The sequence below is a fragment of the Budorcas taxicolor genome, chromosome 11 (assembly GCF_023091745.1).
Source record: "Budorcas taxicolor isolate Tak-1 chromosome 11, Takin1.1, whole genome shotgun sequence".
In the NCBI taxonomy this organism is placed as follows: domain Eukaryota; kingdom Metazoa; phylum Chordata; class Mammalia; order Artiodactyla; family Bovidae; genus Budorcas; species Budorcas taxicolor.
In genome coordinates, this window is record NC_068920.1 from 57354663 (window position 1) to 57382658 (window position 27996).

Below are 27996 nucleotides of genomic sequence, written 5' to 3' on the forward strand. Positions count from 1 at the left end.
AAATCGCTCAGTTGTGTCCGACTCTTTGTGACCCCGTGGACTATAACCTACTAGGCTTCTCGGTCTATGGGATTCTCCAGGCAAGAATACTGGAGTGGATTGCCATATCCTTCTCCAGGGGATCTTCCCGACCCAGGGATTGAACCTGGGTCTCCCACATTGGAGGCAGACGCTTTAACCTCTGAGCCACTGCTTTTTAATATTTTAAAAATCAGTTTTTTACCTTTAAGAATCTAATCAGTATCCATATTCACTTATGGATTTGATTACTGGCTTGATTGCTATCCCTTTTTGACTCTCCCTAGTCACCTCTACCTCCCTTCTCCCTCTTCTCGTCTCTGTATAACTCTGTGTATCTCTTTGGGTGTTCCTGGCTGTGGAGAGTCATTTCACCATGAACCTAGGTGTTTTATCTTCTGTGCTGTGTAGATAGAGAAATATTGAGGCTACTGTAAGAGGACGACCAAAACCAGGGCAGGAGGCACATCTCCAGAACTTAGGATATCAGAGAACTCCTGACCCCAGGGAACATTAACAGACAAAAGGCCACCCAAAAGTCTCCATGCCTACACTGAAACCAAACTCCATGCAAGAGCCAGCAGTGGCTGCCCAAACCCATACCAAACCCATGCTGCTGCTGTTGCTAAGTCACTTCAGTCGTGTCTGACTCTGTGTGACCCCATAGATGGCAGCCCACCAGGCTCCCCCGTCCCTAGGATTCTCCAGGCAAGAATACTGGAGTGGGTTGCCATTTCCTTCTCCAGGGGATCTTCCCAAGACAGGGATCGAACCCTGGCCTCCCACACTACAGGCAGACTCTTTAGTGGATGATCCAAAATCTTGAAAACAGAATGGAGTTACAGATAAATAGACACAGATTGAGAAGATGCAAAAAATGTTTAACAAGGACCCAGAAGAAATAAAGGAGAGTCAATCAATAATGAACAATGCAATGAATGAGGTTAAAAACACTGGAGGGAACCAACAGTAGGATAACTGAGGCAGAAGAAAGGATACGTGAGGTGGAAGATAGAATGGTGGAAAGAAATGAAACAGAGCAGAAAGAAGAGTAAAAAATAAAAAATGACAACCTCAGAGACCTTGGGACAATGTTAGATGTCCCTACATTGAAATCATAAGTGTCCTAGAAGAAGACAAAAAGAAAGGGCATGAGAAAATATTTGAGGAGATAATAGTCAAAAACTTCCCTATAATGGGGAGAGAAATAGCCATGCACATCCATGAAACCTAGGGAGTCCCAAACAGGATAAACCCAAGGTGGAACACATATTAATCAAACTTACAAAAATTAAACACAAAGAGCAAATATTAAAAGCACCCAGGCAAAAGCAACAAATAACATACAAGGAGATACCCATAAAGATGACAGATCTTTCAATACAAACCCTTCAGGCCAGAAGAGAATGGCAAGACATATTTAAAGTGAAGAAATAGAAAAACCTACAACCACAATTACTCTACCCAGCAAAGATCTCATTGAGGTATAAAAGAGAAATCAAAGCTTTACAGACAAGCAAAAGCTGAGAGAATTCAGCACCACAAAGCTCTTCAACAAATGCTAAAGGATCTTCTCTAGACAGGAAAAAGAAAAGGTTTATAAAAATGAACCCAAAACAACAAAGTAAATAATAATAGGATCATGCTTAACAATAATTACCTTAAACATAAATGGGCTAAATGTTCCAACCAAAAGATGAAGACTGTCTGAATGGTTACAAGAACAAAACCGCTATATAGACTGTCTACATCAGATGGACCTTAAACCTAGAGACACACGCAGACTGAAAGTGAGAGGCTGTGAAAACATGTTTCATGCAAATAGAGATCAAAAGAAAGCATGAGTAGCAATACTTATATTAGATAGAATAGACTTTGAAATAAAGACCATGATAAGAGACAAAGAAGGACACTACATAATGATCAAGGGATCAATCCAAGAAGATACTACAATTATAAATATATATGCACCCAAAATAGAAGCACCTCAATATATAATGCAAATGCTAACAAGTATGAAAGATGAAATTAACAGTAACACAATAATAGTGGGGACTTTAATACCCCACTTACACCTATGGATAGATCAACCAAACAGAAAATGAACAGGGAAACACAAGCTTTAAATGATGCAATGGACCAGTTAGATCTAATTTATATCTACAGGGCATTTCACCCCAAAACAATGGAACTCACCTTTTTTCTCAAGTACACATGGAACATTCTCCAGGATAGACCACATCCTGGGCCACAAATCTAACCTTGATAAATTTAAAAAAAATTGAAATCATTTCAAGCATCTTTTCTGATAGTGCTGTAAGATTAGATGCTTGCTCCTTGGAAGGAAAGTTATGACCAACCTAGATAGCATATTAAAAAGCAGAGATATTACTTTGCCAACAAACGTCTGTCTAGTCAAGCTATGGTTTTTCCACTGGTCATGTATGGATGTGAGAGTTGGACTGTGAAGAAAGCTGAGCACTGAAGAATTGATGCTTTTGAACTGTGGTGTGGAGAAGACTCTTGAGAGTCCCTTGGACTGCAAGGAGATCCATACTAAAGGAGACCAGTCCTGGATGTTCATTGGAAGGACTGATGCTGAGGCTGAAACTCCAATACTTTGACCACCTCATGCGAAGAGTTGATTCACTGGAAAAGACCCTGATGCTGGGAGGGATTGAGGGCAGGAGGAGAAGGGGACGACAGAGTATGAGATGGCTGGATAGCATCGCTGACTTGATACACATGAGTTTGGGTGAACTCTGGGAGTTGGTGATGAACAGGGAGGCCTGGCGTGCTGCGATTCATGGGGTCACAAAGAGTCGGACATGACTGAGTGACTGAACTGAACTGAAGTGACAGGAAAAAAAAACTATAAAAAACACAAACATATGGAGGCTAAAAAATATGCTTCTGAATAACCAACAGATCATGGAAGAAATAAAAAATGATATCAAAATATTCATAGAAAAAATGATAATGAAAACACAACAACCTAATATCTATGGGATTCAGTAAAAGCAGTGATAAGAGGAAGGTTCATAGCAATATAAGCCTACATCAAGAAACAAGAGAAACATCAAATAAACAACCTAACTTTACACCTAAAGCAACTAGAAAAAGAAGAACAAAAAGCCTCAAAGCTAGTAGAAGAAAAGAAATTATAAAAATCAGAGAAGAAATAAATGAAAAAGAAACAAAGGAGACTACAGCAAAGATAAACAAAATAGACAAACCACTAGCCAGACTCATCAAGAAAAAAGGGAGAATAATCAAATCAATAAACTTAGAAATGAAATTGGAAAAATCACAACAAACACCACAGAAATACAAAAGATCCAAGAGACTACCATTAGCAACTATTTGCCATTAAAATGGACAGTTTGGAAGAAATGGAAAAATTCTTATAAAAGCATAATCTTCTAAAACTGAACCAGGAAGAAAGAGAAAAACTGATCAGACTAAACTGCCATATGAGATAGCAATTGCACTGTTGGACATACACACCAAGGAAACCAAGGTACATGTGAAAGAGACACATGTACCTCAATATTCATTGCAGCACTGTTTACAATAGCTAGGAGATGGAAGCAGCCTAGTTGTCCATTAGTAGATGAGTGGATAAGGAAGTTGCGGCACATATACACAAAGGAATATTAACCAGCTATTGAAAGGAATGCATCTGAGTCAGTTCTAATGAGCTAGATGAAACTGGAGCCTATTATACAGAATGAAGTAAGTCAGAAAAAGAAACACAAATACCATATATTAACATGTATATATGGAATTTAGAAAGACAATAACAACAATCCTATATCCAAGGCAGCAAAGGAGACACAGATGTAAAGAACAGGCTTTTGGACTCTGTGTGAGAAAGCGAGGGTGGGATGATTTGCCAGACTTTGAGTCCATTTCAGTAAACCAAGCACATGTATGTTCATTTGATTATCAAAAGTAAGACCTTAGACTTCCCTCTTCATCCAGTATTTGGCAGTTCGCTTACCAATGCAGGCGATGTGGGTTCAATCCTTGGGCTGGGAAGATTTCGCATGCTATGGGGCAACTAAGCCACGGTGCCACAACTACTGAGCCGATGTGCTGCACCTACTGAAGCCTACACATCTGGAGCCCAAGCTCCACAGCAGGAGAAGCCACCACAATGAGAAGCTTGCACATCACAACTAGAGAGTAGCCCCCACTCGCTGCAACTAGAGAAAGCCTGCAGGCAACAGTGAAGACCAGCACAGCCAAAGGAAAAAGAAACAAAGACCTCACCACACCCTGATTTCAGACATCATTAAGCATATCTGGAGATGGAAGAGAGAAGGGTTCCCTGCAACCAAATATTGAGGGTTCCTTCTGAGCACTTCTTTTACAATTCAGTACAGAAGTCTGATTCTGAGATGAGAAATTTAATCCACGTGAATTTTTCATGACACTTTGTCACAAGGTAGCCAGTCACTCGAACAGGACAGGTCTATCTCCTGGCTTCTCTGTGCTTCTTTCCGAGGGCACCAAGGGGGGAAGATGTCCAGCTTTCTCTGGTGGTTTGGGCCAGTGGGTTCCAAGGGACGTCCCTGGGGTTGGGTCTGGGAATGAGATGGGCTGGCAGGACGCAAGGATGGGGGGCATGCAGTAGAGGGCATTGAGGTGGTGAGAGAGCCTTTTGGAAGACTTTAGGGATGTGGCGGGTCAGACATGAAGCTGAATCTGGCCTCTGTATCCTGGTACTGAGTTACATCTCAGAGACAGAGTTTTGGATAAGTATGAAAGAATAGCTTTATTGCTTTGTCAGGTAAATGTGGTCACAGCAGTCTAATACCCTTAAAACTGTGTGTCCCAACCTGGAAGAGTTTTATAGTACTTGTTCAAAGAGGGCATGATCAGCTCCTGGATATTCTTCTGATTGGTTGGTGGTGAGGTAAGTGGGAATCAGCATCATTAATCTTCTGGTTCTGAGGCAAGGAAGCATCCCCAGGGTAAAGCAATTGGAGATTTATTGCTGTGGACTAAAACCCCAAGACAATTAAGGTGAGGAGGCTGGGCCCTGCCCAGACCACATATTTCTCGTTCTCGAAGTCAAGAGACCCCCCTGACCACACATGTGCAGATAAGGTTCTTGGAGGCCAAAGGGAAGCAAGGGATGCTCTATACAGATGCCTTTTCAGTAAAATCCATATTGGCTAAGGGATGTGTGTGCACACATGGGAGGATCCTGAGATATATCACATAGGAACTGGGAACCAGGCAAATCAACATGATTGGCCAAAGGAAAACCAGAAGTTGTTGTGGGATCTGGAGTCACAAAACACATCTTGGAAGACACTCAAGACAGTGGAGTACAGTTTATTATGCCAGTGGGCCAAAGGGGAATCAGTTCCCAACAAGGACCCTGATGTTTCTGAAAGGCCCAGTATTATATTCTCCACTGCGTGACTGGTTACATGTTAGCAACCTCTTTGTTGTATGTGACTGAGTTTTACTACACAAAGGTGCTGGGAGAACAAACAATTATGGTTAAAGTTGTGTGTGGGGGGAACAATGATTATATATCAAGGGGGGATGTCTCCATGGTTAATCTAACAGGGGCAGCCTGACCTCAACTACAATCTCCATTTGCCATCTGTAGGGAGGGAAGTCTCCAAGAAACCTGGTTTTCATTAGCAACAGTTTTCTCAGTCTTGGGCAGGGTTCAGGCCCAGTTTACATCCTGTCTTTAAGACTAATGACAGGCTTCAAGATGGAGTCTTTCCTGCTTTCCTCACACGGGCCCCAACAAAATACCCCATAAAAGTGATTCAAACTGCCACGAGGGCACAACTCAAGGACGATCTCTCTGAGCCTGCCCATGTGTCTATCCATACATACTGTACTCTTTTCCTCTTAACAAACACTTACTTACAACTCTTACTTGCTGCTCTACCTTCAGTCTTTGTGGAAATTCTTTTCTGCAAAGATGAAGGGCCAGGGCCCTTGTCACTGACCAGTGGTCTGATGGCTAGAATCTGGTGCTTTCACCGCAGTGACCCAGCCCGATATCTGGCTGGGAACCCAAGGCCTGCTTGAAACCGCTGCAGGCCGATGACCACCCAAGATTGGTTCTAATCTGTTTGGGGTCTACATGCTTGTGGGCAGCATCCCTGCCCATGGTGGGGGATTCAGCACCTGCAAAATAGTTCAAAGATATTGCTGTGTATATCCTTTGAGGGGGAGCCAGGACCCTGCCCCAAGGCTGATCTGTTGTTTCTCTTGACTTCTCCTACCTTGTCTTGCATTTCATCCCTTCCTTAATTAGTAACTGCTTGAATCTGCTCCTTGGAACTCAGGGATGCCCATGGAGGATAAATGAAGCCTACTTCCTGTCATAAAGAAATTGTGGACACAGAAAGGCTTCTGTTCCCAAGAGCCCCACAGGGTCCTGCTCAGTATCAGAAGCTCAGAATAGGGACAAGGTGACTTTAGGAAAAAAGTGCTGTCCACTGGAAGAGCAGGGATGGGGCCAGCGATGGGGTGATTTTTGAAGATGACTGGATGTCCATTAGGAAAGTAAGTCAGCCACTGGCCTTCTTTTCAGGAGACTGAGAAGAGACTGCTATACTTTCAATGAACTTCTGTTTGTCACTCATACTATTACGGAGTCCAAGCTCGCTCTGCTTGCTGCGCAATAAATCCGAGACAAAGCGTTGAGGGAAGGAAGATGACTTTATTTGGAATGCATGCTGACTGACAGGATGGCAGGCTAATGTCTCAAAATAACCATCTTCCTGGGGCATGGATGCCAGGTTGTTTTATGGATCAGAGATGAAGGGAGGAGAGGAAACAGAGACCATTTAATTCTTGCAAATATCTCCTAGACTGGCAAGCATCAGGCAGTGGGATGTGTTAGTTTCACTTCCTTACAGACCTTCACAGGTGGGCAGGGTCAGACTGTTCTCCCTCTGAGCCAAACAAAGGTACCCTAGCCCAAGGGTCAGGCAGAGGGGGCTGGGCAAGGCTCCCTGAGGCAGGTCATTATGTATGCCTATAGTAACAAAAGTGGCAAAATAAAGTCACAGAAGCAGATCCAGTACCAACTCAAAATTAACCCTTCCCAGTTGCAATACCTTAACTGACTTTCGCTTGTGAAATGAGAATAATTATTTGTGTCCAGTTGTAGAAGTTGTTGGTGGTAGTGTTGCCACCAAAATCTTGGCTTTCTCTGCCCATTCGGAGCTGAACAAGCCAGTATGAACACAGTTTGGAGTAAGTAGAAAGATAGCTTTAGTCCTCAAGTTGGCAGAGAAGAGTACACTAAGCTCATGCTTTAAGAACTGTCTCCCTTCCATAGGGAATCAAGGGGCTCATATAGTTGGGGCTCACAGTCAGGACTTGGGAGATGAGGAAAGGTGTAGGGATCATGTATTCTTCTTGCATTATTTGGAAACAGTCAATTGTCTGACGTCAGAAGTAGCCTGTTAATTTGGGTCTGGCCATCAAGTCTTGATAGTTGAGTCCGCTGTCTTCTGTGGATTGCACTGTGACTTTTTTTCTGTAATACACAATAATGGAACCACAAGGGGTGGTTTGCATAGAAAGTAATATCAAGTTAGGTAAGCATCAGGATGTGGCTGTCATGAAGTTAAAATGTAATAGGCGCAGAGTATGACATGCAGAGTTAGAGGGCAATAGGTGCAGGACATAGTTTACAAAACAGGTTAATCTTCTGAAAAGAAGAAACTTAGTTATCAATGCAGACTGTAGATCAGGAACAGTCAAAGTAGAGAAGGATTCAAAAGGCAAAAAAGAAAAAGAAAAACTTTTTCTTAACTCAAGGCAACAATAAAAGAGGTTTTGTCTACTTACCACTGTGCCCCTGGGCAACCCTAGGAAGTGTCCTCTCTCTTTCCCGGGATGGCACATGAGGGACATTTCTGTCACTTTTCCCAAATATTTTCTCTTGGCTCAGGATTTCCAGGGGGATCTGGAAATTTTTTAAAGTATGTTTAAAATTTCTTTAATTTTTTTCTTAACCACAAATTTCATTGTCTTATTTGATGTCTATTCCAGTGCCTTAAGCAGTGTATTGACTTCTACCTCTGATAAAAACTCCCTAATAAACTGTCATTGAAGTTCTTTTTTTCGTTTAGAATCAGCACTTTAGTCAGTTCCGATGGGAGCATAACTATAAGCTCCATTTCCATTTGGTTCTAGAAGTCTGGACTTGAGAAGTCCTATAATTCCTTTTTTCTGGTTCCTTGAAACTCATCTCAAATGAAATAGGCACACAGTCTGCTTTTATTAAATGATAATATTTATCTTATTATTATCAGCAATCTTATTACTATTTCTTTAAAAATAACCTCTGTTTTTTCCTAGAAGACTATTTCATTATAGATGCTTTCTTTATGAACAGTTTACATTTGAAGATTAATTATTAAACTTTTGTAGCAAACAAATATATATAGAGAGAGATACTAAAATGACCCCAGTTAGTGAATAATGCTGCATATTTGAATTTACTGAAGTTGAGTCCTTTAATCCAAATGAGAAAAAGTGACTTATTTTAGAATTGTATGTAAATTCTACTGTTGAAGAACACACAGTCAAGAAAAACTTCCCTTACCCGTGGTAAATTTGAATATATAAATGTGACCAAGCAGGACTCCATGGAGACTTTCTGGGTTCAAGTCTTCCCCCATATTGTTTGCTTTAGCTCCTCTCTGAACTACCCAGATAATAGTATTTGATGCATGTTTCCTGAGTTGTTTTGCAGATGTGAAAACCCCTACCACATGGAAGGTGTTAACTACTTGATGATTTTGAGCATATAACCCCAAGCCTCCTGGAGCCTAAGGACTGATAAAGTTAACCCCTGTGACATCACCCTGTTACCTAATCATCAGCCAATTAGAGAGTTCTGTACAAGCTGACCCTGCAAACCACCCTCTCCACAACCTGACTTTTAAATGTGCTTTGCCATAACTTTTCAAGGAGTTCAGAGTTTTTAAGGACATGAGCCACCCATCTCCTTGCAGGACCTTAGAATAAACCTTTCTTTTTTTAAAATTTTATTATTTATTTATTTTTTACTTCACAAGATTGTATTGGTTTTGCCATACATGAACATGAATCCTCCACGGGTGTACATGTGTTCCCAATCCTGATCCCCTCTTCCACCTCCCTTCCCATACCATCCCTCTGGGTCATCCCAGTGCACCAGCCCCAAGCATCCTGTATCCTGCATCGTACCTAGACTGGCAATTCGTTTCTTATATGATATTATACATGTTTCAATGCCATTCTCCCAAATCATCCCACCCTCGCCCTCTCCCACAGAGTCCAAAAGACTGTTCTATACATCTGTGTCTCTTGCTGTCTCGCATACAGGGTTATCGTTATCATCTTTCCTCCAAACTCATATTTGAGTTTGGCCTCACTGTGAGGCCATGAACTCGTACATGAACTCTTACATGAACAGGTACATGAACTCGTGCTAACATAAATATATATCTACATGTGTATATGTCCAATTTTTTTGAGTTTATATTTTAGGCTTTTATTTAGTTATTTCTATACATGCATGTGTGTTTACTTACATAGCAACTCACTTCAATAATTTTGTAATGTGTCTCATAGTAAAATACCTCTTTTTATTTTAAATAAATTATCTTGGTCTTTTAAAAAAGCATGCAAGAGAAATAATGACTTTTGAAATCACATCTAAAAGCTTTATGATTCACCCATAAATGAGCAAGCGTTTACTCAGAAAGCAGATCCAAAGAAAAGAGGATTTATATGAGACCGACTAAGCAAGCAGAGGGTGAGTTCCAAATTCAGGGAATTATAAAAAATGGTTATTAAAATATGTCAGCTCATCATTTGCAGACCATGCTTTTGAAATAACCAGTGGCTCTTCTGTAGTTTACTTCAGATAGTGTTCATTTTAAGTTAATAGGATTGGATACATACAGACAGAGATATTTTAGGTTAATATTTAAACCCTTGGCGCTGGCATGCACCAGCATATTATACAACTATGCTTCTGCGTGTGGTTTGAATATTTGTTTTGTTACATTTGAATTATGAACATAATTTCAGTCCATGACCATTTAGAGTGGATATAGTTGAGCTCCAGCTGGACCTAAGTATCTTATTGTTTGCTGAGCCTGAGTGCTGCGACCCATAAGAACATGTATTAGCATACATTGATATGCTTAAGAGATTTTGTTTTATAACCCAGAGGGATGTTGTGGGGAGGGAGGTGGGAAGGGGGTTCATGTTTGGGATTGTATGTACACCCGTGGTGGATTCATGTCAATGTATGGCGAAACCAATACAGTATTGTAAAGTAAAATAAAGTAAAAATTAAAATTAAAAAAAAAAAGAAAATGTTCTATATCATGGTAGTGGAATGAAGCATCATGTAATTAAAAAAAATTACCTTTCTGAAGGACGCATTTGAAAAGTATAAGTAAAAAACGTCCTTTATTAAATTGCATTAATAGCACTGTTGTTTAAGTGTTAAAAGTAATAATGGTATAATTTATCTCTGGGAAATAGTTCAGATCTTCATGAGGTTCAATGAGATTACATCCCAATAAATTCATCATAACCTGAAAATACAAGTTGAAAGTGAATTGAATACATCTAACCTGCTGGACATCATAGTTTAGTCCAGCTTACCTTAAACATACTCAGAATACTTACATTAGCCTGCAATTGAGCAAAATCATCTCTAATGCTTTGGCTACCTGATGCAAAGAGCCAACCCACTGGAAAAGTCTCTGATGCTGGGAAGGATTGAGGGCAGGAGAAGAACGGGAAAACAGAGGATGAGATGATCAGATGACATCACTGACTCACTGGAAATGAGTTTGAGGAAACTCAGAGAGATAGTGAAGGACAGGAGAGCCTGGAGTGCTGCAGTTCATGGGGTCCTAATGAATTGGATATGACTTAGCAATTGAACAACAACAGCAATCTAACAAAACGCCTATTTTTAACAATGTAACACAAGGCCTATTTCTAACACAAAGCCTATCTCATGTAAGTTATTGAACACTTCACTAAAAGTGAAAAACAGAATGGCTGTCTGGTACGAAATGGTTGTAAGTGCATCAGTCCTTTACCTATATAATCACCAGGCTGACTGGAGGCTACTGTGACTCACTGCTCAGACCCAGAATTATAACATAGTATCATATCACCTATAGTTAGCTCAGGGAAAAGATCAAAATTCAAGTAGAGTTTCTTCTTGATGCTTACTATTCTCATACTATCATAAAGTCAATAAAGTTGCAACATGAACCGCCAGGAGTCAAAAAAAAAAAAAAAAAAAAAAAAAACAGAAAGAACTTTTAAAATTGTAGAAGCACCTGGGGATGAGTGGGGAAATAGGACCAATGCTGGGAGCAGGAGGGATATAGTGTTTTTGGACTTTTGAGCCTAATAGAGCTGATGGAGCTACTTTCTGGAGAAGTATGAAGGGAGCTAGGATACTCTGATGGAGAAGGCAATGGCACCCCACTCCAGTACTCTTGCTTGGAAAATCCCATGGATGGAGGAGTCTGGTAGGCTGTAGTCCATGGGGTCGCTAAGAGTCAGACACGACTGAGAGACTTCCCTTTCACTTTTCACTTTCATGCATTGGAGAAGGAAATGGCAACCCACTCCAGTGTTCTTGCCTGGAGAATCCCAGGGATGGCGGAGCCTGGTGGCTGCTGTCTATGGGGTTGCGCAGAGTCTGACACAACTGAAGAGACTTAGCAGCAGCAGCAGGATTCTCTGAGGGCGGGAGAGGGCTTCTTTCAGCCTCAGGCAGCGATCATTGTGGCTCTGCCTCCTGGGAGATTGGCTACTCTGGGGACACAGGGAGTTGGCACTTTGACCTGTGCACAGTCATTTCCCAGGGCACATGAACCAAAGACTGGAGGTTTCCATGAAGAAAGGAAAGCCCTAGAAAGAATGGTCCAGAGAAGACAACACAGCAGGGTTAAGCTTTTCTTTTCAGGGGTTCCCAGAAGATCAGGGGACCCTCCTGGAGACTGGGATCCTTTCTCGATGAGCCAGTAGAGACAGTGACTTAGAAAGTTTTTCATGTCTACTGTTCATGCAACTTCTTTCTTCACAGGCTGGTGAGATCTGGGGTCATCCACATTATCTTTATCTATGGACTTTCAAAATCACCATAATTACCCTCTTTAAAAGAAAGGCATATCTAGTTACAAACAAATGCATTAAAAAAAATAGCCAACTGAAATTCACAAACACAATTTTGTTTATGCAGTCTGGGTTCATTATGAAACTTCTGAATTGTCTTTGTTCATATTAATGAGCTTCATAATTAGATGAGGAATGAGGGAGAATGTGTGGCTTAGAAGCAATCAGTCAACATGATTAAAACACAATCTGTTTTTACATTTATTGAGAGAAATTACATTTTTGTCTTTGTTTTTATATTTATGGAGAAAGATTGCATTTTCAGATTCAGAATTTAAGATCACACATCAAATTATCAGAAAGCTTATTTTGATAATAACATTAGGATTACCATTGCGTTTTTATTTACTCAGTGTTGAACAGAAGCGTGTTTTACTTTGGTGCCGGATACTGAGGGTTGGAAATGGGTCAGCTGGATGGTGGCTGGGTTTCTGCATGTCCTGTGTTGTATTATTTTACTTTAGAGTTTCAAAAACTCCCAGACTGGGGAACACTATGAATGTTCTATGATGCGTCATGATTCAATGCTAATATACTTAATTTAGAGGTCATTCTTTTGTCCTGTTTTGTAGAAACTTGAGGTTTTATAGCTGAGAAGAATTTCCATTCTTGTTCAAAAATGTAGTTTGAAGAGCTATTGATTTCATTTGTATCTTTTCATTACTAAAGCAACAGCATATTTTCCACTTAGTGACTGAAAGATAATGAGCAAGCCATTTATTTTCTTTAGTCTCAGGTTTGTCATCTGTAAACTCTAAATGAAAGCCCTCATGTTGGTTATTAAGACCAAGGTGGTGGCCCCCAGCCTCTCCTTCTGGGCATTTTCCTTCTGTCTTGTGACACAGTTCTTATGAACAGCAGAGTCTTGGCTTTAAATTCTGATCTACAGTCTCTTTTCTACCCAGTGTTCAGGCTTATAATTACATTGTCTTCATATCTTCTTTTAAAAAATTTATTTTATTGATGTATAGTTGATTTTACAATGTTGTGTTCATTTCTCTATACAGAAAACTGATTCGGCTACACACACACACACACACACACACACACATATATGTATATACTTTCTTTTTTTTTTTATAGCATCTTCCATTATGGTTTATCAAAAGATACTGAATATAGTTCCCTGTGCTGTATAGTAGAAACATGTTTATCCTTCTTATGTATAATAGTTTGCATCTGCTAATCCCAAACTCCCAATCCACCCCTGGTCCACCACCTCCTCTTTGGCAACCACAAAGAGGTTCTCTGTTCTCTATGTCTGTGAATCTGTTTCTGTTCCATAGATAAGTTCATTTGTGTCACAGTTTAGATTCCATGTGTTAGTGATATCATATATTTTTCATTTTATGACTTACTTCACTTAGTATGATAATCTTTAGATTCTTCCATGTTGCTTCAAATTTCATTGTTTTATCATTTTTATGGCTGAATAGTAGCTCTGAGGAGATAGTGAAAAACAAGAAAGCCTGGTGTACTGCAGTCCACGGGGTCACAAAGAGTCAGACGCGACTTAGCGAGTGAACAAAAACAACAACAGTCTTCGACTGTATATATGTACCACATCTTCCTTATTCATTCATCAGATGATGGACATTTTGATAGTTTCCATGGTTTGGCTGCTGTAAATAGTCCTGTTATGAATATAAGGATGCATGTATCTTTTTGAATTAGAATTTGTCTAAATATGCTTGATTTCTGGATTGTTGGGTAATTTTATTTTTTGTTTTTTTTTGAGGAACTTCCATACTGTTTTGAATAGTGGCTGCACCAGTTTACATTCCCACTAACAGTGTAGGTGGGTTCCCTTCTCTCCTCTCCAGCATTTATTATTTGTGGACTTTTAATGGTGGCCATTCTGAATGGTGTGAGGTGAAGCTCATTGCAGTTTTAATTTGCATTTTTCTAATAGTTAGTGATGTTGAGCATCTTTTCTATGACCACTTTTTGGTCATCTGTATGTCTTCTTTGGAGAAATGTTTATTCAGGTCTTCTGCTCAGTGATTGGGTTTTTATTGTTATTGTTGTTGTTGTTGAGCTCCATGAATTGTTTGAATATTTTGGAGATTAATCCCTTGTTGGTCACATAATTTGCAAATATTTCCTCCTAATCTGTGGGCTGTCTTTTCATTTCTGTTTTTCATTTAGGATTATTTTCTGAAAGATTACATCATTACCCTTATCAACAAAAGATTTCAGCAGGTAGATAAATATTTACATTATGTTGTTGTTTAGTCTCTAAGCTGTGTCTTACTTTTTTGCAGTCCCATGGACTGTAGCCACCAGGATCCTTTGTCCATGGGACTTCACAGGAGAGATTACTAGAGCAGGTTGCCATTACTTCTCCAGAGAATCTTCCCAACCCAGGAATCAAACCTGAGTCTCCTGCATTGGCAGGTGGATACTTTACCACTGAACCACCAGAGAAGCCCATTTAAATTATATCATGTCCTAATTTCTTTCTGACTTTTTATGTCTTTTTATAATAAGAGCACTTTTCCCATCCCCATGGCCCTCCTATGTATACTCTAGTCATTCCAGGAAGGAAGATTTCTGTTGCTGTTCTTGCTCTGGCATCTCTGCCTTTGGGTGCACTGTTTCCCTTATCAGGGGTGCTTCTTCCTGACCTAGACTTCAGGGACCTGTCAGGAATTTCTTTGCCTTTGGAACTTCCAGTCCAAGTTGTATGAAAATGCCACTGTATTGTCTCTAGAACTCCTTTATCTGTTATTTTTTAGCATACAACAAACTAATTGATGTCAACTTTTTATATGATGGTAAAATATACATAACAAAATTTACCATTTACCATTTTGAGTGTACAATTTGGTGACATTAAGCACAATCACATTGCTAGGAAACTATCAACACTACTCATCTCCAGAAAATGTTCATCATCCCCAGCTGAAACTCCGTAGCCTATTCTTTCTTCTTTCAGCCCCTGGTGACCATTCTACTTTCTATCTCTGTGAATTTGGCTATGCTAGGTACCTCATATAAGTGGAATCATGCAATAATGATACTTTTGTGACTGGCTTTCTTTCTTTTAGCATCATGTCCTGGAGGCTCATCCATGTTGTAGGATGTATCAGAATTTCACTCCTTTTTAAGGCTGCATAATATTCCATTGTGACATAGACCACATTTCATTTATCCATTCATCTGTTGATGGGCTTTTGGTTTGTTTATGCATCTTGGTTATTGTGAACAATGCAGCTATAAACGTTTGTCTTCAAGTAACTTTTCAAGTCTCTGCTTTCAATTCTTTTGTGTGTCTCCCCAGAAGTGGAATTGTGGATCATTCTATAACTAATCTCTTGAGGGCCTGTCATTCTATCTTTCACTGTGGTTACCCTGCTTTATATCCCTACCAGCAATACACATGAGTTCCAGGCTCTTCATGTCCTTGCAAACACTTGTTCTCTGATTTTGGGGTAATAGCACTCCTAATGGGTATGAGGTGGTACTGCATTATGGTTCTGATTTGTGTTTCTCTAATGAGCATGACAGTGAGTGTTTTTATAATGTTTATTGGACATTTTTATATCATCTTTGGAGAAATGTCTATTCAAGTCTATTGCCTGTTTTGGAATTGAATTTTGTAATTGTTTTTGTTGGGGTGGACCTTTTAAACAGCATATACTCAAAAAGATTTTGAAGACTGAAGTCATCAAAGGAAGCATGAACCAACGCACAGTGTGTACAGTGCACTGGGAACTGCTGAGGATCATGAGGCTTTCTGGTGGTCTCATATGGTTTGTTTATTGATTATGTTATTTATACATTTTTGCATCAATCTGATTGTGTACCAGCTCTTCCTTTTGGTGTTAGCATGTTTGTCTATAACAATTTTTCTTTCCAACTTGGTGTCTTAATGAGATTTTTTGGGGGAAACCCAGAAGATCCAGTATTTAGTGTAATGCATAAAGGTAACTCCTATAAGGTCTGGTGAAGACCTGAGAGACTCACCTATAGGTGAAGAATAGAAACTTCACTGTATGGAGTTCATAGTGGCAAATGTATTGCTCCCTGTTCTTTCTTACTGATAGAGCTCAGTAAGATTTTTTGGTGGTCTTTTTCTGTAGAAGCGAGGCTTTCCAGCGTAAACAGCTCAAGTGTAGCAGCCATATCTGATTGTTTACCGACCCTCTATTTATTACTATACTTATGTATTGACTTGAGTGTGTAATGAATATATTTTAGTTGTTTTGTGGTGGGTTCATTCAAGTTGTATCAGGACAGTTTTCATGGTTATTTTGACCATTTTTTTTCATGGGTTAACTCATTCTCAAATTATGATCATTAACAAGGTGAGACAAATTTATTCTGATGCTTAAAAAAATTCAACTATATTAATAGGTTTTGCTGTGTTACAAATAACTCCAAAACTTGACTTAAAAAAAAAATCACTAGCTCAGTTGTTCACAATTCTGTAGGTTAACTGTGTGGGCTGGAGTCAACTGGATAGTTCTTTGGATGGTCTGGCCTGAGTTTACTCCTATGGATCTGGTCAACTGGCAGGTCAGCTGGGATCTGGTTGGTTCCAGATGGTGTTCCTCACAAGGGTGGCAGTTGGCTGGGTAGCCAAAGTGACTGAGTCACAGACTTTTATGCTATTGTTGACCAGCCCAGACTCTTCACAGAGTTCCAAGAACAGCAGGAAAGGACACATTCCTATATGCAGGTTTTCTTCATGGTTCTGCTTGTCCAATGTTCACTAAAGATTTTTGGCCAAAGAAGGCACATGACTAAACCCAGATTCAGAAGCAAGAGAAATAGATTCTATCTCTGTATGGAAGAAGCTGCAAATCACTGTGATTATTTTTCGCTTGTTTTAAATCTACCACAGCATTAGTATCAACTTATGTACTTGATTTTTTGAATGTAGTATAAGTCCCATAAGAAAACAGTATTTCTGGAATATAAATACCATTAACCTATCCTATATAGATTGAGGTAATAAATATAGGATTTGGAAATGGTGGGAGGGTGGGAGGCTTAGATATTTCTTGGTTTGAATTTATAGTTTAAATTATTTTTCAACAGGTGTTTTTAAGAAATCAATTGTTTGCTTTTTTAAAAAAGTCAGTTTCCAAGGTAAAAAAATCACTAAAATACCAAAAAATCACTGTGCATTAATGTTATAAGACAACTGAATGCCAAACATATTAACATCAAATCATTCCCTGAATTAGCTGTATTCCTTTAAATTTTAACTTCTATAGAAGAACAGAAAAGGACAAAAATGAGTTAAAAAAGGCAAACAGAGTAAAATTGTAGTCATAAATCTATTAGAGTTACCTAAGTTATTTGGAAGCTAATTATGAGTGTGTGCAAAGCAAATGATGTGAGAACTGAAATAATGAAGACTAGCTACCTCCCATAAGCTAATGAGGCATGCTTTATACCAAGCCACAAACTGAAACATTAAACTCTCATGGGGAGAAAAATGGAGCAGCTCACATTCAGAATAATGTGCAAGGCCAAAGGAGTTCCCAAAGGCATTCTCTGAAATTAATAGCCTTTGTTTACTTTTCTATGATATTAGAGTCCCTGAAATTCCCTTCTCTCTTTTTTTTTTTAAATCTCCCTGCTCACCAAAAAATTCATAGACATGATAGTTTGCTTTAGCCCCACAGAGTCAATACACAGTAAACATGTTCATGTTCAAATGTATTTATATTTCTCAGGTGTTGGCACTTAAATGCAGTGTAGTAGTATCTTTCTTTTGCTGCTTCTTGGCATCACCACATAAAAGTGTAGTTTATTTTTAACTGGATTCTTTTTATGCATCTTTCCTTCACTAAACCTATATATGTAATCCATATATATTTGTATATATATAAAACATTATTACTATGTATATATATGTATATGTGTATGTATATACCTATGTATTATCTATATCTATATCTATAGCTTCCCTGTTAGCTCAGATGATAAAGAATCTGTCTGTAATGCCAGGGATATGAGTTTGATTTCCCAAGTCAAAAAGATCCCCTGGAGAAGGGAATGGCCACCCACTCCAGTATTCTTGCCTGGAGAATTCCATGGACAGACCATGGGGTCGTAAAGAGCTGGACATGACTGAGTGACTAACACTATCACTCTCTATCTATCTATCTATCTACTCTTCACAAGTATTATTAGCCATCTGTATACAAGGAATATACAGTTATTTAGATAAATGCTTCATATTAAAGAATGTATTTGTAAAATGTAACAAGATCAGTAGATAACATTTTCAACTCCAAAAAGTAAAGATTATGTTTTAGACTTAAGATTCCAGTGAAATCTGTCTTAATCCTACTTTGTGGCTAACAAATGTTGATAATTTATGTAAAAATACTTACAGGATGCCTTAAATTAAGCATATTAAAGATAGATTTTATTCTTAATTTTTAGGATGATAACACTACTGATGTCTGTTGTACAGTTATTAATTCTTCAGTTCCCTAAGATGTCAAATAAAACATTTTTGAATCACAGAGTTAAAATATTGAATTATAATTTGTTGTAACAGCTGCTCTATGATTCACTATTACAACAAATTCTAATTAAATATTTTAACTCTATGATGAAGACATACATTTTATACCCACACATACCTTTTGGAATTTTTTTTTTTAATTCCATGTTTCAAGATCCCCATTCTTACAGTCTTGCAGGTACTACATTCAATATATTCCCTTTCATGGTACATCTCAAAACATCTGAAAGCATAATTTTTTAAGGAAGCCACTATAGTACACAAATGTTTTCCCAGGTGGTGCTAGTGGTAAAGAACCTGCCTGCCAATGCAGGAGGTGAAAGAGATGCAGGTTTGATCTCTGAATTGGGGAGATACCCTGGGATAGGAATTGGCAACTCACTCCAGTATTCTTGCTTGGAAAATTCTATGAAAAGAGGAGCCTGGTGGGCTACAATCCATGGGGTCACAAAGAGTCAGACACGACTGAATGACTGTGCACAGAGTACAAAAAATAAGTGTTATTTTTCTTCATTAAAAGTAATTGTATTAAGAATGTACATAGGCACGCACTATTTTGAAATTAATTTTAATCTTTAAAAAAGATGTCATTAGGAGATACAAGATGACAGAGGAGTAGGTGGGTGTGGAGTATATCTCTCTCCATGGATACATCAGGAATACACCTCCAGACACAGAAGATCCTGCAGAATATCATCTTAGAGCAAGCAGGAGCACCTGACCACAAGGAAATAATATATAGTACCACATAAAACTCGGTAGGATGAAGGAAGTAGGGGGAAAAAGAGGAGAGTGATTAGGACTGGATCTGACCCTGAGGAGTGGAGGAACTGAAGCAGGGGTCAGATCCCCGCGTCTGGGCAACTGTTTGGGATGGAAGTGAAGCATTTGAGGCTATTGGAGAGTGGAGCAGCTGATCTGTGACAGTCGGAATAGAATGAGAATCATGTAGCCAATCCTCAGGGCAGCCATAAGTACCCTGGGCAGGAATGCAAGTCCCCTAGAAAGCATAGGGGCAAGGAGCTGGAGCAAAGAGGTTGGACAGCAATCCCAGGACAAAGTCTGCTATTGACTGCGGGGAGAAGGCCTGAGGAGACCTGAGGGAGAAGATTGCAGTGGGAAATGCTTGTGTAGGAAAGCAGGCAAGCATGGAGACAAGGTGATACTTCTGAGTCACACACAGGGGTGGAGCCATCTCTGTAGCCTCTCTCCCGCTACACCTCAGCACTGGACAGCTGAAAGACCTCAGAGAGGGTGGCCCTTTAAGCACCTGATGCACTGAGCAACAGAGAAGGAGTTTCACCAGGATGGCCCTTTAAGTGCCTGATGTACCGAGTAACAGAAAAGGACGCCTACCGGGGCATCTTGTAAGTGCCTGACATGCGGAGAAACAGAGAAGGAGCCCAACCTGGGGAAAGTGTAAGTGCGTGAATGGGCCAAGCAACAGAGAAGGACAACAAAGAAGCAATAAAGAAGCCCTCTGATTGCCAACTGCCAGAGGATAGAAAAAGGCTCTAACAATAGCTCTGTGGCTGAGACAGCTGGTGTACCTGCACACTTGGTGCTGCCAGAGTTCCCACAATCCAAGCAACTGTGCCACGTCCATGCTCAATTCTCACTGGGGCAGAGCTGCCAGAAGCTAGAAAAAAACTCTAATAGTGCCAAACGTCTTGTGACAATTGCTGCCTGTACCATATCTGGCATTGCCAGGAACCCCATGATCCAAGTTCCTGTGCCACCCCCTCATATGATCCCCACTGGGATGAAGCAGACAGAAGCTAGAAAAAAATCCTAGGAGAACTATATTCCCTACTGTCCCAGCCTCTGGCTCCCCTGAGTACCTGGTACTGCCAGGGCCCCTAGGATCCCCTGCACAATCTCCACATCTGGTCCTCCCTGGGGCAGACCCAAGTCCTCCAGGGCAACCTCAGGAGCAAAACCCTGTGGGTGATTCACACACAGAGGTGCAGATAAAACCACAATTGAAACCCAGGGGCAGTGTGACTAAGGAAGAGAACACAAACTTTCCCACCAGTAGTACAAGCTGCATCTTAAATCTACAAGATCAACCAGGCAGACTTTGTGCCTGTGGAATGCATAAAAGGACAATGAGAGATCTTGAAAAAGAAAATGCACTCACACTGGCAGATGTGGACAGTAGAGGCAAGAACACATGGGAGTGGACCATATTAGAGTCTGAGCTGCCCCCACAACAGGTCCAGAGACCAGCCCAATATTGGATGGCATCCCAGGGAGGCAAGGTGGACTGTGACTCACAGTGAGGGAAAAGATGCTTACAGCTTAGATTCAAGAAAAATATTTACTATTCTTATATTTTAACTTGTTTGGTAGTTGCTTTTGGATTTCTTTTCCCTTTTTTCCTTTTCTCCTCTCTTTTGTTATAGTTGTTGATTTCATTAGTACTATTAAATCTATTTACACTTTTGAAATTTATTTTATCACACTTTTAATTTCCTTTAAATACATGTGCCTCTACATTGGTCTTTTGCAGTTTTGTTTTCTTTTCCTCTTTGTTCTTTCTTAATTAAAAAAAAATATTATTATTTTCTACATGTATTCTTTGTTTGCTTTTCTTATGCTTTTCCTGTTTAAGTTATTCTTTAACATATATAAATCTCCTTTATCTACCTCTATTTAACTTTACTTTTCTATTCTTTCTTTATTTTCTTATTTTCTGTCTTTTCTCACCATGTTTATTAGTCTATTTTGCTTTTGTTGCTTTATTCCCCAGTTGGCACATTGCTTTGGCTTTGTTTTCCAGCTTATGCTTTAGTTAGTTTTATTTCTAACTGGTTGATATAATTTTGTTTCTTTTTGCTCACCAGGTCAATCTCTTCTTCATACTTTTTTTGGGGACTGTTTTGGTTTTGTGTGTGTGTGTATATATATATGGAAAATAATATATTCCATTATTTTTTTAGTATTTGCATTTGTCTAGGATTTGAATTATGTTTCTTGTTTTAGTTTTAATTTCCTTCAGAGCCATAACAAACCACCCAGAATCTCAGTGGAATCTCAGCTCCCTGGCCAGAGATTGGGCCCTGAGCCTTTGGAGTGAGAGCACTGACAACAACATTCTAGACTGTCAGAGAAATCCTAACCCCAGGGAGTTTTAATTAGTGAGACCTCCCACAAAGGCCTCCACCTGTATACAAGACCCAGCATCACACAGCTACCAGCAGGACACCCAAACAACAGACAGAACAAAAACGTAAATCCAGTAATCAGCAAAAAGGATTACCATCTCATACAGCCCTTCCCATCAGAGGGTATAAAGAAAACTTACCTCCTACCACCCAAGTCACACCTAACAGAAGCCTACACAAACCACTGAAACAACCCTACTCACCAAAGGCCACAACCAATTTGACCTCAAAGCCTGAGAAAAGGAGATCTCAAACACAATAAATTAAACAAAATAAATGAAAAGGCAGAGAAGTATCATGCAAATAAATGAAAAACCTAGAAGCACATAGACCAATAAAACAAAGAGGAAATAGGCAAACTATCTGAAAAAGAATTCAGAATAATGTTAGTAAAGATGTTCCAAATCCTCAAAATGGAGAAAATTCAAGAAGTAACCAACTCAACACAATTACCAAGGATATAGAAGAAATAAAGAATGAACAGACAGATGACTAACACAATTACTGAAATTAAAAATATTCTAGAGGGAACCAATAATAGCTTAAAAAAAATCAGAAGAATGGATAAGTGAGCTGGAAGATAGAATGGTGGAAATAATGACTGTAGAGCATAATAAAGGAAAAAGAATGAAAAGAATTGAGGATAGCCTCAGAGACTCCTGGGACAATATTAAACACACCAATGTTTGGTGTTACAGGCGTCCCAGAGGAAGAAGAGAAAAAGAAAGGCACTGAGAAAGTTTTTGAGGAGATTACAGTTGAAAACTTCCCCAGCATGGGAAAGGAAATATTCAACTCCAAGGAGCACAGTGAGTCCTATACAGGATAAACCCAAGGGAAAACCTGTCAAAACACATACTAATCAAGCTAGCAGAGATTAAACACAAAGAAAGAATATTAAAAGCAGCAAGGGAAAAGCAAGAAGTAACATACAAGGGAAAACCCATACAGTTAACAGCTGATCTTACAGCATAAACTCTGCAGGCCAGAAGGGAACGACAGGATATATTCAAAGTACTGAAAGGAAAAAAAAAAATTACAACGAAGATTACTCTACCTGGCAAGGATCTCATTCAAAATTGATGGAGATATCAAAAGTTTTATAACAAGCAATATTAAGAGAATTTAGCACCACCAAACAAGCTTTACAACAAATACTAAAGAAACTTATATGTCAATAAGCACAGAGAAAGGAAAAAGCTACAAAAACAAACCCCAAACAATTAAGAAAATACCAATAGGAACATATATATATATAAATTACTTTAAATGTAAATGGATTAAATTCTTCAGCCAAAAGACACAGACTGGCTGCATGCATAGAAAAACAAGATCCATACATATGCTGTCTGCCAGAGACCTACTTCAGACCTAGAGACACATATGACTGAAAGTAAAAGAATGGAAAAAGATAGGCCATACAATTGAAAATCAAAAGAAGCTGGAGTGGCAATTCTCATCTCAGACAAAATAGACTTTAAAATGAATATTACAAGAGAAAAAGAAGGACACTACATAATGATCAAGGGATCAATCCAAGAGGAAGACTTAACAATTGTAAATATTTATGCAATCAACATAGGAGAACATCAATACATAAGGCAAAAACTAACAGACATAAGAGGGGAAATTGAAAGTAACACAAAAATAGTAAGGGACTTTAATACCCTACTTATACCAATGGAGAGATATCAAAATAGAAAATTAATAAGGAAACACAAACTTTAAATGGAACATTAGACTAAATGGTCCTAATTGACATCTACAGAACTTTCCACCCAAATACAAAATAATACACTTTCTTCTCAAGTGCATGTGGAACATTTTCCAGAATAGCCCACATCTAGGATCACAAGTCAAATTTCAGTAAATAAAAAAATTGAAATTGTATCAGGCATCTTTTCTGACCACAGTGCTATGAAACTAGATATCAATAACAGGAAAACAAAAACAAAAACAAGCTGTAAAAAACACAAACACATGGAGATTAAACCGTATGCTTCTATGTAATGAACAGGGAAGTAAAGAAATCAAAAGGGAAATCAAAACATTCCTTGAAAGATATGACAATGTAAACGAGAACTCAAAGCCTATGGGATGCAGCAAAAGCAGTTCTAAGAATGAAGTTAATAGCAATACAATCCTACCTCAAGAAACAGGAAAAACATCAAAGAGATAACCTAAATTTACACCAAAAACAAATGAAAAAAGAACAAAAATACCCCTAAAGTTAGAAGAAAAGGAATAATTGAAAAATAAATAAAGGAAAAAATAGTAAAGATCAATAAAACTAATATTTGGTTCACTGAGAAGTTAAAGAAAATTCACAAACCATTAGCCAGAATCATTAAGAAACAAAGGGAGAAGAATGAAATTGACAAAATTAAAAATAAAAAAGGAGAGTTTACAAGAGACAACATAGAAATACAAAGGATCAAAATTGACTATTACAAGCTACTATATGCCAATATAATGGACAACCTGAAATAAATGGACAGATTCTTATAAAGTTCAATTTTCCAAGACTGAACCAGAAAGAAATAGAAATGACAAATAAGCCAATTAGAAGCACTGAAATTGAAACTGTAATTAAAAAAAAATACCAAAAACAAAAGCCCAGGGCCAGATCTTCACAGGTGAATTTTATCAAACATTTAAAGCTAATCCCTATCCTTCTAAAACTCTTTCAAAAAATTGCACAGGAAAGAACAATTCCAAACTCATTCTATGAGGCTGCCATCACCCTGCTACCAAAACCAGACAAAGACAACACAAAAAAGAAAATTGCAGGCCATTTCCACTGATGAACATAGATTCACCCATGGCAGATTCATGTTGATGTATGGCAAACCCAATACAGTATTGTAAAGTAAAAAAAAAAAAAGTCCTCATCAAAATTCTTGCTAGGATTCAACAACACATTAAAAAGATCATACACCATGATCGAGTCAGTTTTATTCCAGGGATACTTGGATTCTTCAGTATATGCAAATCAGTCAATGTGATACACCATATTAACAAACTGAAATATAAAATGATATGATAATCTCAATAGGTGCAGAAAAATCCTTCAACAAAATTCAGCACACATTTATGATAAAAGCTCTTCAAAAAATGGGCATAGAAGGAAGCTACCCCAACATACTAAAGGCCATATATGATAAACCCACAGCAAACATTATTTCAATGGTGAAAAACTGAAAGCATTCCCTCTGAAATAGGAACAAGGTGACAAGTGTGCCCACACTCACCACTATTATTCAGCATAGTTTTGGAAGTATTAGCTCTGGCATTCAGAAGAAAAAGAAATAAAAGGAATCCAGATTGGAAAATAAGAAGTAAAACTCCCACTATTGGTATAAAACCCTATAGTGAAGTCGCTCAGTTGTGTCCGACTCTTTGTGACCCTGTGGACTGTAGGCCACCAGACTCCTCCATCCATGGGATTTCCCAGGCAAGAATACTGGAGTGGGTTGCCATTTCCTTCTCCAGGGGATCTTCCTGACCCAGGGATCAAACCCGGGTCTTCCACATTGCAGGCAGATGCTTTAACCTCTGAGCCAACCCTATAGATACCATCAGAAAATTACTAGAGCTAATCAGTGAATTTAGCAAAGTTACAGGATATAAAATCAATACACAGAAATCACTTGCATTCCTATACACTAACAATGAAATATGAAAAATAGAAATTAAGGAATAAAATCCTATTTATCATTGCAACAAAAAGAATAAAATATCTAGAAATAAATCTACCTAAGGAGACAAAAGAGCTGTATACAAAAACTATAAGACAATGATGAAAGAAATCGAAGACAACATAAAGAGATTGAGACTTATTCCATGGTTCTGGCTTGGAATAATCAATATTGTGAAAATGGCCTATACAACCAAATGTAGTCTACAGATTCAATGCAATCCCTATCAAATTACCAATGGCATTTTTCATAGAACTAGGACAAAAATCTCACAATTCATATGGAAACACAAAAGACCCCCAATAGCCAAAGCAATCTTGAGAAAGAAAAATGGAGTTGGAGGAATCAACCTTCCTGCCTTGAGACTATACTACAAAGCTATAGTCATCAAGACAGTATGGTATTGGCACAAAAATTGAAATCTAGACCAATGGAACAAAACAGAAAGCCCAGAGAAAAACCCATGCACCTATGGATACCCTATTTTTTACAATGGAGGCAAGAATATACAATGGGGCAAAGACAGTCTCTTCAATAAGTGATGCTGGGAAAACTGGAGAGCTACATGTAAAAGACTGAAATTAGAACACCTCCTAACACCATACACAAAGATAACCTCAAAATGAATTAAAGACCTAAATTTAAGACCAGAAACTATAAAACTCCTAGAGGAAAACATAAGCAGAACACTCTTTGACATAAATCACAGCAAGATCCTGTATGACCCACCTCCTAGAGTAATGGAAATAGAAACAAAATAAACAATAAATAAATAAATAAACCTGATTAAACTTAAAGTTTTTACACTGCAAAGGAAACTATAAACAGGGTTAAAAGAAAACTCTCAGAATGGGAAAAAATAATAGGAAATGAAACTGACAAAAGATTAATTTCAAAAATACACAAGCAGCTTTTACAAATCAATACCAGAAAAACAAACAACCCAAGCAAAATGTGGGCAGAAGACCTAAACAGACATTTCTCCAAAGAAGACATACAGATGGCTAATAAACACATGCAAAGGTGCTCAATATCACTCATTATTAGAGAAATCCAAATCAAAACTACAATGAGACATCACTTCACATCAGTAAGAATCAGTTCAGTCACTCAGTCACGTCTGACTCTTTGAAACCTCGTGGACTGCAGCACTCCAGGCTTCCCTATCCATCACCAACACCCAGATCCTTGTGCATCGAGTCAGTGATACCATCCAACCATCTCATCCTCTGTCGTCCCACTCTCCTTCTGTCTTCAATCTTTTCCAGCATCGGTTTTTTTTTGTTTAAAATCCAGTGATTAATCTCTTTGCGTCAGGTGGCCAAAGTATTGGAGCTTCGGCTTCGACATCAGTCCTTCCAATGAATATTCAGGACTGATTTCCTTTAGTATTTCCAGTAAGAATAGACATTATCAAAAAATCTACAAACTATAAATGCTGGAGAGGCTGTGGAGAAGAGGGAACCCTGTTGCACTGTTGGTGGGAGTGCAAACTGATACAGCCACTATGGAGAACAGTATGGAGATTTTCCTTAAAAAACTAGGAATAAAACCACCATATGACCCAGCAATCCCACTACAAGGCATATAACCAGGGGAAATCAAAACTGAAAAAGACACATGGAACCCAGTGTTCACTGCTGCTCTATTTACAACTGCTAGGACAGGAAAGCAACCTAGATGTCCATCAACAGATGAATGGATAAAGAAGCCGTGATACATATAAACAATGGAATATTACTCAGCCATAAAAAGGAACAAGTTTAGGTCAGTCCTAATGAGACATACGAACCTAGAGCCTATTATAGAGAGTGAAGTAAGCCAAAAAGATAAAACTGTTGTTGTATACTAATACATATGTATGGAATCTAGAAGGATGGTACTGATGAACCTATTTGCAGAACAGTTCCCTGGTGGCTCAGTGGGTAAAGTCTACCTGCAGTGTGGGAGAACTGTGTTCAATCTCTGGTTTGGGAAGATCCCTTGGAGAAGGAAATGGCAACCCACCCCGGTATTCTTGCCTGGAGAATTCCATGGGCAGAGGAGCCTGGTGGGCTACAGTCCATGGGGTCACAAAGAGTCAGACATGACTGAGTGACTAACACTAACACTAATGGAGACACAGACATTGAGAACAGACTTATGGTCATGGCTGTGCATGGGGGAAGACAGAGAGGGTGGGAGGTATGGAGAGAATAACATGGAAAGTTAAATTACCATATGTAAAATAGATAGCCAATGGGAATTTTCTGTATGACTCATGGAACTCAAACTGGGGCTTGGTAACAACCTAGATGGGTGGGATGTGGAGGGATGTTCAATCGAGAGGGGACTTGGGTAAACCTATGGCTGATTCATGCTGATGTTTTATAGAAACCAATGCAATACTACAAACCAAATATCCTTCAATTAAAAATAAATAAAT